The 19,425-nt window shown below is 36.4% G+C and overlaps 1 protein-coding gene across 10 annotated transcripts in view; it reads left to right on the top strand.

Annotated features, from left to right (window-relative positions):
- dab1 (Dab, reelin signal transducer, homolog 1) overlaps positions 1-19,425 on the top strand; it is a 418,200-nt gene that overhangs the window by 70,609 nt on the left and 328,166 nt on the right. For all 10 annotated transcript variants that reach the window (XM_031899802.1, XM_031899803.1, XM_031899801.1 and 7 more), the window contains exon 2: positions 15,767-16,005. The gene's annotated coding sequence lies outside the window, so the exon portion shown is untranslated. The remainder of the gene's footprint in view (positions 1-15,766; positions 16,006-19,425) is intronic.

The raw sequence follows: 19,425 nt of genomic DNA on the forward strand, positions 1-19,425 counted from the left end.
TTGTACCGTATCAACATAAAACATTCTAAATATGAACGCCAGGGGTCTACTGAATAGTTTGATGCCCTATATGCATAGATTTACCAAACTATGTGGGGTACAGGGGCACCCAAGTAAAAATAGTGCATATGAATTTTCACATAAGATGCTTCGGCTCATGCAGTTTTTGCACCCGGTATGTGTATTATGTGCCATACGACCACCTAACAGTAAGGAGACCCTAGAAAACCATATATTTTCCGAAAGTACACATTCTGACAAAACAAAAATGGGTAAATAAAACTTTCTACTGCAAACTACCAAACTACAAAGCTATGCTAAACAGAACGGTTTTTGTGACATTTCTGAAAATCGTCACAAAGCTTGCATGTTGCCCCATTATGTACCCCACATTTAGTAATGTACCAACATAAAACATTCTTACTATGAACGCCACTAGTCTACTGAACAGTTTGATGCCCAATATGAATAGATTTACCAAACTATGTGGGGTACAGAGGATGTCAAATTGAAATACAGCAGACAAAATGTCCATGTGCAAAGACAAGTAACAAAGAACAATGTAAAAAGCAACAATTGATAAAAATAAAAAAAAAATCACTAAAATCATTTTTTTTTTTTGCCTAATAATATCTGCGGGCAGAATAACAGTTTGAGTATTTTGGCTTGGGCAAATAAGTTTTACAGACAAAGTCAAGCGAACAAGAACTATGCATAACTGAAAATGCTATAAAATGGCTAAACATGCAGTAAAATACCCAAAAATCCACCAAAATCACAGAAAATGTAGTAGAAACACCAAAATAATACACAAAAGGTATTGCGCAGTGCGGTTAGCGAATACACTATCCGCAATGGCAATAAAACATTTTTTTCAGGCAAGAATAAAAACGATGCGATTAGAAAAAAAAAAAAAATTACAAAATTACATAAGTGTGTAAGTGTGTGTGTACATTAGGTAAAATGTGTTTTGTGTGCATGTATGCAAGTAAGTGTGTGTAAGTGTAAGTGTTGTGAATGTTTGAAATCTCCCAACTCCCCTAAAATGTATGTGTTTGTGTGTAAATGTGAGTATAAGTGTGTATTAGTGTATTATTAGTGTATTATGTGTGTGTATGTGTGTTTTTGTGTGTTTTTGCCACTTACCTGTGTAGGAGATCGTTGATCTGCAGGGAGACAGCTGCAGCACGAGTCCGGCAGTGAGTACAAGCAGCAGGAAGCAGGGGGGCCAGCAGGGGGGGGAGCAGAGAAAGGCAGAAGGCGATCGTGAAATCCAGGCATGGATTTCACGTGCCTGCCTTTTCTTATGGGGCCCCTGGGCGTTCGCGCCCCAGGGGCCACTCGTTCCCCACCTCTGACTTGTGTCTGGAGGCTGGGGAACGAGTGGGGAGCGAAGGAGCGGCTTGAAAAGCCGCTTCTCCGCTCCCAAACCCGGAAGTGCCCCAGGACGTAGAATCTACGTTCTGTGGCACTTTGGTCCTTTAGTACCCAGGACGTAGATTCTACGTCCTGTGGCACTAAAAAGGTTAAACACCTTGCACCTTACCCTTCTCCTTAGATTTAATCTTGCCATCTCCGCAACTTCCTATAAAAACCTGGTCAATCCACCTGCTGCTTTAGCAGACATGCAACTTCCAAACATGAATTCGCAAATATATGTACTATATTGGAACTATGGTCCTTCTAATTATACTAGCTTTGCAGTTGGTTAATGTTTTAATACTGAAACGCAACTGATTTAATTTGATTCTAAGTTACAAACATGTCACTGGTTACAATTCTATCCTCTGTCTTCTATGAATGACCCCCCAAGCTGCTTTATTCAATCTATCCACAATTAAAGCCCCATTCTTTTACTTTTTGACCTTTTAATTTGGCTGTAATGATTTTTTCTTGTGTGCGCTAACACTCATTCAGACTTCCCTTGGCTTCTATTATTTGTTATTATTATTATTTATACAGTGCCAACATACTCCTCAGTGCTTTACAGAGGTAATATGACATTCACATCAGTCCTTGCCCAAGTGGTGCTTATAATCTTAGGTGCCTAACCTATAGTATTTATACATACTATGCTCAGTTTTATCAGAAGCCAGTTGATGTGCATGTATGTTTGTTTTTGGTGTTTGGGAAGAACATACCCAGTCGAAACTCAGGGGAAATACAAACAACCACCATACAGGTTTGCCAAGTCTTTTATGTGGGTACACCTTTGCAAGTAATGCCAATCTGTATCTAAACACATTTATCTTTCACGTAGTGAACTATCATTTTGTATTTCTTCAACATTATTGTATTATAAAAACATGCATGTAAGGCATCCACTGTAGGCATGAATATTCATTTGATGGCAAAATTATTTTTACTATTAGAAATGCTTGAACTGTTTATCCCAGTTCTAAGTTTGGCCTTTAAAATTTAAATTGGCCTATGTGTGTCAGTGAATAGATTGAAACTGATTAGGCGCAAAGAGATTGTAATTTGTATGACTAGCTTTAACAAAGCTTCACTCCACAGGCCCTGGCTCAATCCCCATCTCTCTGGCAAAACATTTTATAGCTTTTAGGAGGTATCAGCAAAACCTACAACGTTGTGCCCTGTGCATACGAAGCTACGAGTGAAAACCCACTGCAGCTTTCCTAAAAATGTTATTCATTTCCATAGGCAGGTGTAAGAATAATAAATAGCTAAAATATTTTTCCATTTCTATTTGAGCAGGATTCTAAAAATTCCACATTTCCTTGATGAATTGAGAAGATGGAGTAACTAACAACAGGATCTCTATAGGAACCTTCATTTTCCACCTACTGGGTTGCCAATAATGATCACAAGGGTACCTAGGGCTTCCTGTATTGGGGTGTGATGCACAACTAGTGTCTGACATACCCCATCCTTTTTCTATTTCCAATAAATAAAACATTTTGCGGTTAGTAGCCTCTAACCTATATATATCCGAACACACGGGCTGCATCACTCAGGACTTATGAAGAAAAGCATGGTTTATTGAAGTAACACAAAGCCTGACATTTCAGCTGGTATCCCAGCCTTTCAAGGTGCAATCCATATATATATATATATATATATATATATATATAAATATACATATAGGTGTTAGGAACGTACATTGGTGTTAGGAACGTACATTGGTGGTTGGAACTTGCATTGCATCAGTTAAGCTGGTAAAAGAGTAATAACATAGATTATAATGCTGATATGTTGCACATGTAATTTAAATGTCAGCACATTAAAATTCTGCATCAGGCTATGGGCAAGAAAATGAACGATCTCCTACTTGCTATTTAATTCCACCCTGATTAAGGTCTGTACAAAGACTTCTTATTGAAAATATGTTTCTGTAATCCTAATGTGAAGCATAGGAAGAGGTTCAATTAAAATAAACATTTCCACTTGCCTAGAGAAATAAATAACACCCCCCACAGAGATGGACTGTATGTGCGCTCTCTTGGCATTTCTGCTTGTTGAAGTTATTTTGAAGATAGAGCAATATTTGTCAAGATGAATATGTAAAGGTTTTTCAGTTAAATTGCATATAGGCATTTGATGAATATCCATATATAATGCTCAGAAAAGGAAAACATATATTTGCACTGCAAACACATCAGGTGCTTCCATGCCATTGCTGAGAGACCCAAACAAATTACATGGTTTTGTCAAATGGTGCAAACATGATTTTATTATTGCTTTGAACCTTAAATCATTGCCTCTTTCAGACCATTAGGAATCCAGTAAGATAGAGCTCTCAAGTAGCCTGAAATAGAGATGAACAAATCATCCATGAATCACAGTGAATCAGATGCAATTCAGCACCATTTCAGCTGCAAATTGGTTGTGAATGGACATAACATATTTGGAAAGCAGTGCTCTGTTGGTAAAAGTCTTTGTTAATTATTAAGTACAAGGCAGCTTCCCAAATTAGGTCTATGTGTCTATATACCTAATCTATGTACATCTGAATGATGGAAAACAAACAGATGCTAGAAAAACATGCCCATCATTAAAGTAACAGTAGCACTTTTGGACTAATAGAAGGAACCCATTACAAATTGCAAATGTTCAGCTCCCCTAAAGATTTTTAGATCATAATACTTTTAGGGACAGATTCATGAAATCACGAGTTCGAATCCCGAAAGGGATAAATTTGGATTGGATACGAAAATTTCTGAAGATCGCAAATAGCATGAAAATGCTTACGAGAAAATTGTATTAGTCACAATAATATCGTATTGGCTATCGAAAGTCATAAAATTTTCGTACTGAACGATTGCAAACAGCAGGAAAACCTTTCCGATTTTTTCGTGCAAGCGTATGAAAAAGTTGCGCGGGCGTAGAGAAATTCGGCGAAGATACGATCGGAGTGTTCGAATGAACGCTCCTAGCCTTCGTGTCTTAGTAAATCTGCCCCTTAGTGTATGACCACAACATGCATACAGTGAGAAAGAGATCATCTGAAATGTTCCATATCACTATATTAGGCTACCAAGGAAATTCCCTTCCCATCTGGGTAAAGACACACTGAGCTACTAGTAGCAGCTACTTTTTATATGGATTGGGTTTTTAAAGGGGTGGTTTACCTTTAAGTTCATGTTGTACAATGTCCTATTCCTAGCAATTTTGCAATCGGTCTTTATTATTTACTTTTTTATAGTCTGAGAAGTATTTTCTTTCCTCTTCTGCCTTTTCCTGGCTTTCAAGTAGGGGTCACTGACCCCAGCAGCCAAACACCAACGGCCAATTGCTCTTTGAGGTTACAATTTTATTGTTATTTTTACTTTTTATAACTTATGTTATTATTCATCTACTCATCTATTTATATTTCAGTCTCTCATTCAAACAACAGCCTGTTGCTAAGGTAAATAAGACCCTAGCAACCAGATAGCTGCTGAAAGGCCCAACTGGAGAACTGCTGCAAAAATAGCTTAATAACTTACAAACCAAACAAAATAAAAAATTAAAACCAACTGCAAATTGTCTCAGCATACCAATGTCTACACAGTACTACTAAGTTAATTTAAAGGTAAACTAAACTTTTAATTATATGTTGCTAACTAGGTGTAGCAATAGCAGTATTCAGTGTGCTACTGGATTTTTTTGCTGCTAACTCGGTGTAGGGCAGGGTATGGGCAGTTAGTAAATTGAAGATTTCAGGGTTATTTGTTATTGTAACAAAGGGCTCTGATCTCATACTGTGTAGGAATCGGCTTTGTACCTGAAAGGATTGTATGGGTTAGACTGTAATACATACTGTATATAACAAGAATTAACAGGGCACTACAACAGCTCTGCATGGGCATGTTCCACCCCACAAAAAGCAAGAGAAATAGCAGGTTATGGAGCTTAGAAAAGGTAAAGATATCCACTTAAAAACCTGTAGGGCCCTCTGGCAGAATGGTCTATAATTCAAATCAGATATTTATTCAGTTTTAGGAAGGAAATATCAATATGAAATTAAATCATGTGCTCACATTTATGTTTATATTACTGCAGCATTAATTCCAGTTTATTTGTTTATTGCAAGCATATATAAAAAAGAAATGTTAGCCATAAAGCAAAGAGCAGTCAAGGATGCTAATGTAGATACTCCTTGGCACCTAATTCCTTTGCACAATGAGGCAATTTGTCATTATTACAAGCAACAAACATATGGCTATCTCCAGCTGTGAAATACTGTATATTTACACAGTGTGACAGATTGACGATATTTCCTGACACTCAGGTCCATGCAGCAACGAAATTTTTCACACACTAAGAAGCCCTAACTCCTCATCAGCACTTGCAGTCTCCATAATGTGCCTTAGTGAATACTTAACACATTGATTACAACATCAAATGCTCCCTTACCCATGAAGAGGAAGCAGAGATTTTTAGTTTGCACTCCGGATAATTGAAGAATAAAAGTGTTGCAGGTGCACGGTCCTCCAGGAATTGTGGGACACTGCATGAAACTGTTGCAGCTCAATTATTGGTGTGAAACAATTAAAAGATATGAAGGAAGACTATGCTTCTTAATGAAATGGGCAATTTAATTCAACTATTCTCTTTCTCAAGTTATACTAACATGATCAAGTTTTTTTACATGAAAATGTCAGTATCACTTTAAAAAGCTTTCTAGAAGTATTCATTTCTAAAGCTCAAATGTTGACCCCTCTTCCCTCCCATTGCGTACCTGTGCCAAGTTCTGCCATGCCTTCTCCCATTCCTGCTGAGGCTGTGATGTCAGGCTTTGGGGTGTATTTATTAACATTGGAGACAGCGGTGATGTTGCCCATAGCAACCAGTCAGCAATTAGATTTGAACAGTCGCCTACTAAGTTACCAAACAAAAGCAAAAATCCTACTGGTTGCTATGGGCAACATTATCAGTGATGTTTGTGTCCAATGTTAATAAATATGCTGTACATCATGGACCGTAATGTCTTTGGCTCTGCCCACAGCCAGCTTAAATACCACCAAGCTCAACAGAGTAGTACTCCTTTCCAAACTACTGGTAGTAATGCCAACAACTGTCCAGCCTTGCTGCTACCTATAAATGATGCATTTTGTTCTTATACCTGCTCAAAGTAGTCACATTTGTGAAAATCACTATGCACAAGGAATTTGATTCTGTTACACTGTATGGGGTGTCTGTATTTGAAATATCATTTGTATTGCTCTTTTGTCTATGAAAAATGCACCCTATCTGGAAACTTTCAGCACAGTTTTCTTTAATATTTTTATTTATTTTTAAAATTCTTTAAAAATGCAATGTTATTTGTATGTTTACCATGTATTGTAACTGAATAATGAATTCTTTCAGATCCTGACATTGGATACGATGAAATGTCAAAATGTATTATTTGATAAAAAAATCCTTTAATGTTAGCATGAATATAAATATATGAAAAACAAGTTATTGTATAACTGCAACTGATTTAGGGGATAAATGATAACCCACTATTTAACTGAATAGTTTCTATGGAAACAGAGAAGGTAATTTCATTGACATATGTACGCTTCCAGGGCTATCAATAATCCTTCCATGTTTACTGCCTACTCTCCCTCTATTACTTTTGCCTACAATCCCTTCATGATTTGAGCTATACTTCTTTTAAAAATAATTATATTTCTAATGAATGGCCCCAGTATAAAATATAGCTGGCTGAGAGCAGTTTTTCACCTTCCTTTTTTGCTAGCGCAAACATATAAAAGGCTTCTGTGCCCAACAAACTGTAGAAGCCACAGAAATTAGGTGCATATTGCTTTTCCCATCAGCTTTTCTCATATTTTGGCAATATATTTGGTTGACATCTAGGGACTTGATGTGGTCATTTACTACTGTACCGGGTGCAAGAGCACTAAGGGGTTCAAATGTGTGCCACCTAGAGTCCATTATTTACCAGCTGTGCCTGGGACAATGCTTAGTGAAGTGCCATTTGTAAAGTATTGGTTTGTTTGTATTTCTCTCACTCTTGCCTTTTCTTCTCTGGGCACATTTAATATTTCCATGTCAATGAATAGACAGAGTAAGGTCTAAAGGACATCAGCATAAAGTATAAATGAGTATAACCCAAGCCACTGTAGTTTCTCTTTCTGATTTCCCCTAGTTCTTCTAAAGTTTACACCACAAATGTTTCACTTCTCACCCTATTACTCGGCCATTTACCAGCATGTAGTTTACAGCTATCTTTTCCTAAACTGGTTCAGTGTACCATTCTTGACCTGTGCATGATTTTATCTGACAGGGGAAAGAGCAATAAATTGCATGTGGGGGCAGCGCTGGATTTCCTATCCGTATGGGAGCAAAATTTCAAAATTTCTTTGCGGCGGGGCGCCCCTAAATTTGTGCTGGCATCACCCTTCTGTTTGATATAATACACTTTTAAAAAGGGAAAACTTAACACTGAGATAAAAAAAATGGTATGATTTCATGTGCCCAGTCAAATAAGGCTTAATGAATGCAGGCTTTCCTTGTCCTTTAACACTCTTTGTTTACTATCCATGTCACCTATGTGTTTTATAGTTTTTTTTCCCCTTTAAGTGAGAGTGACAGACCAGTGCCACACTCAGTGTGGATGTTTTATTGTGCCTTTAGTTTCTTTTCTTCTCTGCATCATAGTTCAGTTCTCATTCTCTCTTAAAAGTTTCAATATTTTACTAGGAGTTACTTTCTTTGTTTACTGTGAAGCTTTCATTCATGTTGGGGTTTTCTGTATTCTATAAGCCATATAATTACTACCTTCCATGTTTGTGGATGTTAGCTTGTTTTTCCACCCAATGTTGACATAGAGTTATCCAGTTATCCTGGACAACCTAATGTCAGAAAAATTTCCCAACCTGGTAGTTTTCTAAAACCTTGGCAATAAAACACTAGAAAGTGGTTGGGGGGGAACATTTAAGCCTGTGGGTCTGCAATTGGAGACCAATTCTTTAGCCACAAATGCGCTGCATCTATTGATACAGGGCACTGAAGGAATCCTGGAGCTGACATCTGGTCGGGTGGGGACGGTTAAGTAAGCCCTTAAGTATATATTAATCATAGATGATGCACCAATAGTTTCAGTAACAGAACTAAATTCGGTGAGATCCAGCCACTAGATTTGCTTTTGAATATGTAAGCAATAGTGATGGGCGAAATGCTTCGCCAGGCATGGATTCGCGGCGAATTTCCGTGTTTCGCCATTGGCGGATTGTTTCGCTAAACGGATGAAAAAATTTGCCGCGAAAAAATTCGGCGTGCGTCCAAAAATTGTCGCGGGCGACAAAATAACAGACGCGGGCGACGAAATAATAGCCGCGTGACAAAACAATACCCGCGGGCGACGAAATAATAGCCATGCGACGAAACAATAGCCGCGGGCGACGAAATAATAGCCGTGCGACGAAACAATAGCTGCAGGCGACGAAATAATAGCCGTGCGACGAAACAATAGCTGCGGGCGACAATTTTTTTTGACGCGTGACATTTCCGCCGTTTCGCGAATTTTTCGCCGTTTCGCGAATCTTTTGAAAGATTCGCAAATTTTTCGGCGAAGCGAAACCGGACAGATTCGCTCAACACTAGTAAGCAATCTTATTACACCCCTGATTATATTATCATGGCAAAGACCTTACTTGATATTATTTTTTTTTACACTCGTATCTTACTGTTTTTAAGTATCTCTTTATTGACAATATAACCTATTTGGTTGTCTAACAAATATATGCATATATACTGCACCTATATCACATACATAGCATTTGAAATATATTTAAAGCCATGCACTATAATTTATAATTAGAACAGCACATTGGTACAATGATTAGCATTGCAGTGCTGGGATTTTACGTTCCATTCCAGCCAGGGCACTATCTGCAAGGGGTTTGTACGGCACACCACGCTCCCACTCCATCCTTACATGTGTTTTTTCTTGTTTTTTCCTACAGTCCAAAACTATACAGGCATGTTAAATGACTTCTGATAAAACTGTCCATATTGTGTGTGATAGGGACATTAGATTTTACCTCCACTGTGACAAGGATTAATGTGAACAATGTCTAAACTCTGTAAAGCACCATGGGATATGTAGGGGCTATTTAAATTAATAATATTAAAATAACGTGTATAGTTACTCAAATACTTGTTCTTTCGACCACTTTTGCTAAAGTATATACATGAGACACTGTATATTCTCAGACCACCTAAATGGTTTGCATATAGACTCAGTGATTTTTTTTTGTATTAAAATATTATGCAAATTGTCCAAATTGTTCTTTTTTTCTGTGCATTCTGTTCTCGCTGTCTGCTTGAGAAATACAAACCTTGGAGACTGCCAGTTTCTCTTAAATGGATTCTTTTAGTATGCTGACTTACAGGATTGATTTTAATTTCCATTATAAAAGGTCAGAATAATAATATCTTTCTATAGGAATTTCATTTCCAAAGACTAAGCTTTTTGTTTCATTTATTACTGATCATAAGTTTGGCAGTACACCTAGTTCTTTAGATTTTATTTTTCCTTTGTACACCTTCTATGATTTAAAGAGACTTTGATTTTTATTTCAAGTAACTTCAAAGTACCCTTTTTCAGACATTGTTTAGGAGTTAACCATTTTATATCTAATACTTTTCACATGAGTAGTCTGTAAAAAAGAATATAATTCCTTATGACAAATTTGAGCCCTGAGGTTTTCCAGGCAATGGATCTTTCAATAATTTGGATCACTGTAATTTGTGTAGTATAAATCATTTAAATGTTAAATAACCCCAATAGGATTGTTTTGCCACCAATAAGGATTAATTATATCTTAGTTGGGATCAAGTACAAGGTACTGTTTTATTATTACAGAGAAAAAGGAAAATAAAATTAAAATTAGAATTATTTAAAATCTATAGGAGATATAGCAGTCTATAGCAGATGGCCTTCCTGTGGGGCTTTCTGAATAACTGGTTTCCAGATAAGGGATTCCATACCTCTACCACAATTGGAATATCATTTCATTATATCATAACAACTGTTGGATTTCTTTTCTATACAGAAGAGAGTACCCATCTTGTGCTGTGACACAACACTTTCTGAATGGCAGAGCCTGTAACATTGTAATCTAAAGTGCTAGCTCATGATATACATTTTTATCACCCACTGTTTCCCCATTCTCACCCATTGTTTCATAAATCAAGTCCAAATTCTGCTCTTTTGAGTTCCATTCACAGTTTTATCTTAAAGGGGACCTGTTACACTAAGAAATAAGTCCAAATTATTTTCTATTGTGTTAGTTAAGCGGAATAAACTTTACTTACACTATATACATTTTAAAATTGTGTTTCCTTCAGTCTTGGAATTCACAATCACAGTAAGCAGGTAGGCACCATTATCACTGCTATTAAGGCAATGCATCAGAATACGGGGCCTAGTACCCAGGCACATGCTACTCAATTATAGACCTGGAGCAGAGAGGGGGAATGTGAGGAGTGCAGTGACATCCAGGAAGTTCTGAATGGAAAGTGAAAGTTTTTGCCTGCCCTGCTTAACAGCTGACATTTTTGAAATATCTTAATAATAAATATAGATGTTTTAATAAAAAAAGAATTTGGATTTCATGCTTAATCTGAAAAGGACTTTAATTTAGAGTTTTAACTGGCCTTATTGTAAACCTGCCTTAAAACAGGAATAAATCCACTTTAAATCTTCCAGATGTAATTAAACGTAGCTATAGAATTTGATTTCTTTGCTCATAATGATCCTGCCACTTCATTTTTATAATATGCTTTAATAAATTGGTTTGCCGGCCTGCTACTTTATATATCCATTTGCATAAAATCTTAAAATATTTCTCAATGGTGTACGAAACACACACACTCATATGTAGTAAAAGGCACTATATTTGCCAAGGTGCAGTAACCAAAAGCAACCAAAAAGATGTTTGTTTTTGTAGTACATCTTATCTGCTATAGTTGTCTAACCCCATATCAAACTTTTGACTGGCCAGTAACACCATTGGAGGGGAAGAATGACATTGCTAAGTGACTAGGTTATATTGGTTTTATTTCTTGTAATGGCTGGTGTTTAATCCTCAAAAAATTGTTTCCTCAAACAGAGGTGCATACTAATAAAGTCCACACTTTGGTTGGGGAAAACGATAGTTTTCTTTTTTAAAAATGCCCCCGTGAGCACAAAGTCATCCACTAAAGGAGCTATGTTTAATGACATGCACGTGCTACTAAAAAATAACCTAATACTTCATTTATTCTAGGCATGGAATACTTCACCTCTTAAAAGTTCATTCTAACTTTGGAATTTCACATACATACTGTTGTTTGTTTATGATTGCAAAGAGACAGTTAATCTATGGAGTAGTAATCAGTGAAGCAAATACCATAGTGCTGAGCAGTCTGTATTGATAGGAAATCACCTATTGACTGCCAACTGTGGGCCCTGTAATAACATTAAACAACTAAAGATTTTGGCTAGCCAAAGCAGTTGTGTGTATTGGTGGGGACATGTTAGACAAGTGCAGTCTGGTAAATACAAATCTTTTATTTCAATATTCTTTATTAGTGATAAGCCCAATTGTTCACCAGGTATGAATTTGTGGTGAAATTCTGCATTCCACTCTCTGCAAATATTTTCACAAAACCGGAACAAACATTTTCCCCATTAAAAAGTGATAGCAGAAAAATTCCCATAGACTACACAGGAAAAGTTGCAGTGGAAAAAAATGCCCATTGATTTCAATGCTTTTCATTTATTTTTGGGACAGATTTGCTCCTCATTACTCTTTATTACATGATGTCAGTAAGATTTTTGTAACTAGGAACTGAGCATCTGTGTCGCTGCTATTTGTTAACTGCTTTTTCTGTCTTTTTTTTATTTTGCTGTCAGTATATAGCAATAAAATAATTTAAATAATGAAGTGTTAAATGCAGTATTGTTAAATATATCCCTCTGTGAAATTAGTAAATCTGAGAAGAAAGTAATTAGAACAGTGTTTATGTACTAAGTTCAGTACGTTGTGTGGTTTTAAAATGTAAATATAGACTGAGACCCACTTAAGAAAATAGCCTTGCAGTATCTGTCCATAAATTGCATCCTGAATAAACAACAGTGCTGAAAAACAGTAGAAAAAACATTGCTAAATCACAATGAAATAGAATGTGCAAATAGTTATTATGCTGAGCACTTTCATAAAAAATATGTTGCTAACCTGACCTTGACTGTGAGAATAGAATTATTCCTGTACACGGTGACTGGTGCCCAGAGGTCAGCCTCAAGAATTAAATATCAAACGTTTGAAGAAACACAGCAGAGGAAAAAATAAGTTGCATTGGTTGACCTTTACCAGTGCTTGGTCACATTAATTAGTTAATTATTGCAACTGCTCCTTGGATTGCATTGTGGAGTTATGGGAAGGGTTAGTCAGGAAGCAAACTGCATTAAGAAATGGAAATGCGTTCATATGCACGCTGCATTAATGTTTATTTCCTTTTAAGTTGACTGTGAACAACCAATCATTTCTCCTGAGATATCTTTTCACATAAACAGTTGCCTTTAGCAAATGCATAAAACATCAGACTGTGCAATTCTCCTTGGGAGAGGAAAAAAAACCCAGCAAACCCTGATATAATTGGCGGTGTTTCACGAATAATTATGTGCCAGCTTTTGTTTGAACATATATAGATACTTCCTCAAGGTCTAGGATTCGGGAAAGATAAAAGGATTAATAGTTGTTATTTTGCAAAACTGATGATCGCAACACAATCAACAGCAATACAAAGTCAGTGTTGCCACAGCACGAAAAGCAATCTCTTGTTCAGGAGCTCGAGGGATCTTATGTCTATGAAACATTTTGCAGTTGTTCATGACCACTGTAAATATGCATAACACAAACTGCCAGAGCCTAGTATTTGTAATCTGTGTATCTTAATTTCCTGATTTGAAAAATAAATACATAAATTTAATAACGCAATGCTTTGAGCATTTGGTTATAACGATCCTAGGCAGGAAGTATGCTTTGTATTATCTACATCTGCAGGTGATATTGTTAGCAGAATATTAAAACAATCCATTTCATAGTAATCACAACAATCAACCTTAGGTTATTTAAGTATGTGTTTATGTTAATAAAACAGATAAAGATAAAAGCTTTAGTATTCAAGATTTGAGTTCAAGCATCGTAAAGAAGGGCAAGAAAATGATATATTTAGATGTAAAATTAACAGAGGTTAAGAGTTTTCCTGCCAAAGTTCATGATTTTTCATCCATTTTTCAGTTGGTTCAGAAAAAAACATTTGGGTTATGGGGCATTCAATAAATCCTAAAATAAAATCTGATTTTGACAACTGCAAAAAATGTTTTCTTGAGACATTAAAAAACCAGTAACATTTTCCCATGGTGAAAAAAATATGTATTTTATACATTGCCTAGCTACAAGGATAGAATCAGGTGCAGAGGTAGGCACAGTACTGAGAGCATCCTGTCAAAAAGCAAGTCTAAAAGTTGCTGTCAATGTGTCTGCGCTCTCTTACAAATAGCAAGTCAGCCACTTTTGGTAGCCCTTGAAGGTCATGCGCCTTATGCAGGCTTACATATGAGAGTCTCCTTATAATTAGCAAGTGTAATTTACTCCAACTTTTTTTTCAGTGGCTCAGTGGTAAATGTAGCAGCTCATTATTATCCTCTTTTCCCATTTAAATAGCAAAAAGCCTCACCTTGTAGGCCTTAAATAACAAATGAATAGTTTGTAATGGCTACTACATCAACACAGTCTGTCCAGCAAAGGTCGAAGCTTTCTGTAAGATGCTCCCATATCTCCTCCTTCAAAGTAGTCCACTGTTGTTAGGCCCTAATGGCCAGTTAACACCACTTGATCACCATCTACCCTGTTATAAATTCATAAATATAGATATCTACTATAAGGTTACAATAAAAAAAGAATAGAATTTCCATAGGATAAGCAATAATCATGCAAACTAATAAAGGTTCTTAATCCACCAATTGGGCAGTATGGCTCAGGTGCACAATGACCTGAACCCTGCACTCTGTTCAACATGTAACTGAAGGTAAATTATTGTAATTAGATTAACCTTTAACTTGCCTGCTAGGTTGTCTGGTCTCAGTACTGCCACCCAGTACCTTTAACTATTGAAATGTATTCTTGAAAATTTGGAATCATATTGAAGTTGTTATTCCTCTAGAAGCAAATTCATACAGAATAGGAGGATGTGATGAGAGCCTTTGTATCTCCGTATTACATAGATAATGGTGTAAGAGTCATGTTGAACCAAAGGGCATATTTGCCTGCTGGAGCTAAAGAGTTATGTGTGCATGTCATTGTGTAAGGTACTTTTACAACCTATGATAAATTGGAGAAAATGATAGGTGACAAGTAACAATTTATCATACCTAATGCAATTCTGGAAGGTTGGATTCACGTCAGTATTACTCAGATTTTATTGGTTTGTGGCAACAATGGAATTGAATCTGCGCTTCCTCAAAGTGTCAGTTTTAATGCATTGATCATTGTTTACTGTTTGTAATGTGCAGCAATAGTGTATGGACTGATCATCTGCAGGCATGGTACTCCTTCCCATCATTTCTTATCAGCTATCTTTATTATAATATAAATACATAGAAGTCAACCTAAATTACTAGAAATTCACCAAAGTAGATGGAGGGCACAGGTCTTGATCCTTCAGGTTGAGAAGGGGATGTATATGTATGTATATATGTATGTATATCTTTATTTATAAAGCACTACTTATGTATGCTGCACTGTATAGTAGAACAATAAATGAATACAACAGGGAGGTATTACAATTAATAGAAAGTATAACCAAGAGAGGGTTATCGGGTTAAAATGCATTGCTTTAGTTATCACATTAATAGCCACCAGATATGGACATCTGTGCAAAAGGGGGCATGATGTTAGATGTTAGATACCCTACACTATTTTACTCTTATCTTTCCTACTCATGATTTCTGCTTTAAAAGGGAAGCTTGGAACAGCATGCCTAAGGACATGATGCCAGAATTCCCTTTCATTCTAGGCTTTATTATTCTGCTGTTCTTTTCTTCTAGGCAGTGTATATATTAGGATCATTTACTGTAACAGTAAGGCATGCCAGTTACCTGGGGGAGGAAATAAATGGTCATAATACATAATAATCTTAAAGCTCTGCAAGTTGTCTTTAAACACTTGTTTACTTTTTTCTCTTTAAACTGACATTTAATTAAAATAGCGGGGAGCATGTGAATACCTTGTTTTAATAAGGCTTTTTCTGTATTTCTTTACAGTGGGAGTCTATCCTTAATGCTTTCTCTGAATGGAAACACTACGGTCCTACAGTTCAAAAGCCATTGTTCCAGTTCTTACACTGCTGAGATCTAATAAGATCCAAACAGCTGTCGTCAATTTGGATAAATGACTCTGAATACCTGGCTGCACCTGTGCTGTTTAGCTTGATTCCAAGTACACAGGTTTCTGAAGGGGCATATTAGGAAAGAATTTGTGTGCCCCCCTCACACTCATTACGGTAAGGCTTAAATTTTGGTTTTGTGAAAGAAGTATTTTACACACGCACACACAGAAATGTGCCATTGTTCCTGGTGGGGTGACACTCTGGGAGCTAAATGAATGTATTTCTTATTGCATGTGTTAGCAAAAGTGTTAATGTGCCTCAAATGACTTATCAAAAGCTGTGAAAATAAAGTATGCAAATGCACTTGCTAATGATTCTCTAGCAGATTCCAATGTATGACTCAAATCTAGTATTTACCTTTCTACAATTCAGTTCACATTGGAAAATTCGAGAGGAAGTCAAATATAATGATATATAATACGCTTTGTAATATACATCATACACTAACCGTTTTAATGTTAAAGAATAAGACTGCCCAATTAGGGATATATGTATATAGTAAACTGTTCTAAGTTCTTTGCAGAAAGTGACGTATGCCAAGTACAGAAGTAACACTTATTTTCTTTTATGCTAAATGCAACCAAACTTTGTAGCTTCCTAATGGCAACTTTCTATATGTAATTTCTCTGCTCACAGCAGTATTGCAGTGACCTGCCATGAGTTTTTTTTGGTAGTTGTATGATAAAAATATATGTTTGACAATGGCACCTTACTTGAATGGTCATAATTCCATCAGCTTTATTTTTAATTTATTATACTCTGTATTAAGAATTGTACAGTTCCCAGAACACAGCCCACAGAGTGGCAGGGGGACTTCTTTGTTTTAGTGACATTGTCTAACACCATTACAAAGATGGTCCCCTGTCAGTGTTGGACTGGCCCACCAGGATACCAGGAAAACTCCCGGTGGGTCCAGTTGTTAGTGGGCCCTCGTGCTCCTAATCATTTGGCCTACTTTATGGTCATTCCTTTCTTTCTGAATAGGAACAAAGAGGAGAAATAGATGGAAGGATAGATGCTAGCATGTAAATAAAAAAAACTTGGATAATAAAGTGGTTGAGTAAGGAAAGGAGGGAAAATAGTTTGGAAAGTGGTGCCATAATCTGAGCTTTTCTGGTGGGCCCCTGGGGTCCCAGTCCCCTGTCCCCTGTGGACATATATACCCTTAAAATATCAGTCATGAAGATTAGGCTGTATCCTTAGTGAGCAGCAAATCACAGCTTGCCACCAAGAAAGAAACATGAACAAATGGAATAATATTGGCCTACCAATTTGTAATGCAGTCTGCTTATACAATATATTATAATTAATTTCCAATAATAGTATATGCTTTAAGTAGTGTTTCATTCCAACTAGAATACTACTGGGTTTGGATCCACATTTATAATATATGTGGCCACATCATAAATGGTACAGGGTACCTTCACTGTTGTAGTTGGTTTAAAGGGGTAGTTCACCTTTTAATTAACTTTTCATAAGATGTAGACAATGATATTGTGAGACTTTTTGCAACTGCTTTTAATTTTTTTACTATTGTGGTTTTTAAGTTATTTAACTTTTTGTTCAGCATCTCTACAGTATGGAATTTCAGCAGCTAACTGGTTACTAGAGTCTTGTTTACCTTAACTACAAGGCCATGGTTTGAATGAGAGACTGGAAAAGGAGGGGCCTGAATGGAAAGATAAGGAGTAAAAACTTGCAGATTTTTTCACTTAAAGTGGTGAATATAGTAGTTTCCTACTGTTTTTTCTGCAAAAATACAGTTTGATTGCAATGTAATAACATTATTTTCATATCATCACTATGTGCCACTATTGAATAAATGTATCCTTTCTATTTATAATGAAACGTTTTCCTGAGTTAGAAATAGTTAACTTCCATAAGCTTTTATGCATGATGAGTAGAAAAAACTCAAACATTTCAAGGTTATTTTCTAATCTTGGTTTTCCACCAGGGAGAGAGTATTAACTAATCACACACAAATAGAAATCCTGATTGGCTGTTCTACTAATTATTATCAATTTTACAATCAAAACTTAGTTGATATGCAATGTATAGCTCCATGGTTTGTGTTTTCATTTAAATAATGAGATGACATTTTTAATGCATATATTAGTTAAAATGGCAAGATCAAGAGGTAACATTACTTAAGGCCAAGCTGATCTTTTTTAAAGATTATAGTGAAGCAAGAAGATTAGAATTAATTTAAAACTAAACAATACCCTCCAATAGTCTTAGCTACTGTTAGTTTGGAGCAAGTACAGTAAAAGTGGATAATGGATGTGTTTGTGCATAGATTATATCCTCGCCATGTCTCGTTGTAGGGGTCATGCAAATGGTTGCCCTGGTTATTCAACTGACCTGATTTGGTCATATTCCAGTTTTTGGAAGTATACTGTATATGGACATTACAACTCAGTCATCAAATTCACTGTCCCCTTTTTTTGAAATGTACTTTATTTGAAAGGTCTTAACCTGGCTTTTTTTTGTAATGGTCTGTATTTGCCAACTAATATATGAGCAATATTGATTTTTTTCATCTAAGAAGTTGTTAGCATGCTTCCATATATAAGCATCATAAAACTATCTTAACTATGGAGATGGAGCATGAAGTATCTTTAGCAGAGGTATGTTGTTACTTACCAGTCTACTGGCCTTTATTTATATGAATCAAATGATGATGTTTGGAGCAGGGTAAATTTAGAAATACATACATTCATACATCTGTCTGTACCCCCAGAGTTAGACTGGGCCGGCAGATCACACTGGGAGAAAACCCGGTGGGCCCCGCTGACCCATACCCAATCCGAAGCATCAACGCTCCCCTACTGACCATCTTTTCCTGATCATGGTGAACTTAAGAATAAGGTGCACAAACTCAGTGGGCCCCACACACCCCAGTCTGACTCTGTGTACCCTGCACTGGCATTGGGAATGATTTCGCAAAATTTTGTTGAGGAAAAATTTGGCGTGGAAAAATTTGGCGCATGTGAAAAAAAAGTAATGGTCACGGCAAAAAATTACGCATGCGCAAAAAAAGTTGTGCGACAAACCCGTTTCACAGATTTTCTGCTGTTTCGGAAATTTTCTCAACGTTTCGTGAATTTTTCGGCGAAGCAAAATGGGACAGATTTGCTCATCACTAACATAAAGGGTAAGAAAAAAACTGGTACATCAAACTGCTAAATTTGAATTACCTGCTTTACAGGGGAAATAACTTTCCCATAATTTATAATACTTTTTAACTGTGCAGTCCCCCCTGCCACTCCCTAAACATATCACCTACTGGCTAAAGGCTAGCTGGTCTCCCTAACTTGGGAAACAGCATACTCCTTAAACACTAACGCCACAGGTGGGTATAAACAACACCAAAAATCTAAAGTACTAAGAGAAAGCCAAAAAAGATAGCTGCTGAAATGTGTTTTATTCACACAACATGTTTGGAGCTCAAAGTTTTTTGAATCACGAGTGGGGAAAAATGATTCAGACAATTATTTTCAGTCACAAAATATAGTTAAATCTAGAAGGCTAGCT

Source organism: Xenopus tropicalis, chromosome 4, assembly GCF_000004195.4.
Source record: "Xenopus tropicalis strain Nigerian chromosome 4, UCB_Xtro_10.0, whole genome shotgun sequence".
Taxonomy (NCBI): domain Eukaryota; kingdom Metazoa; phylum Chordata; class Amphibia; order Anura; family Pipidae; genus Xenopus; species Xenopus tropicalis.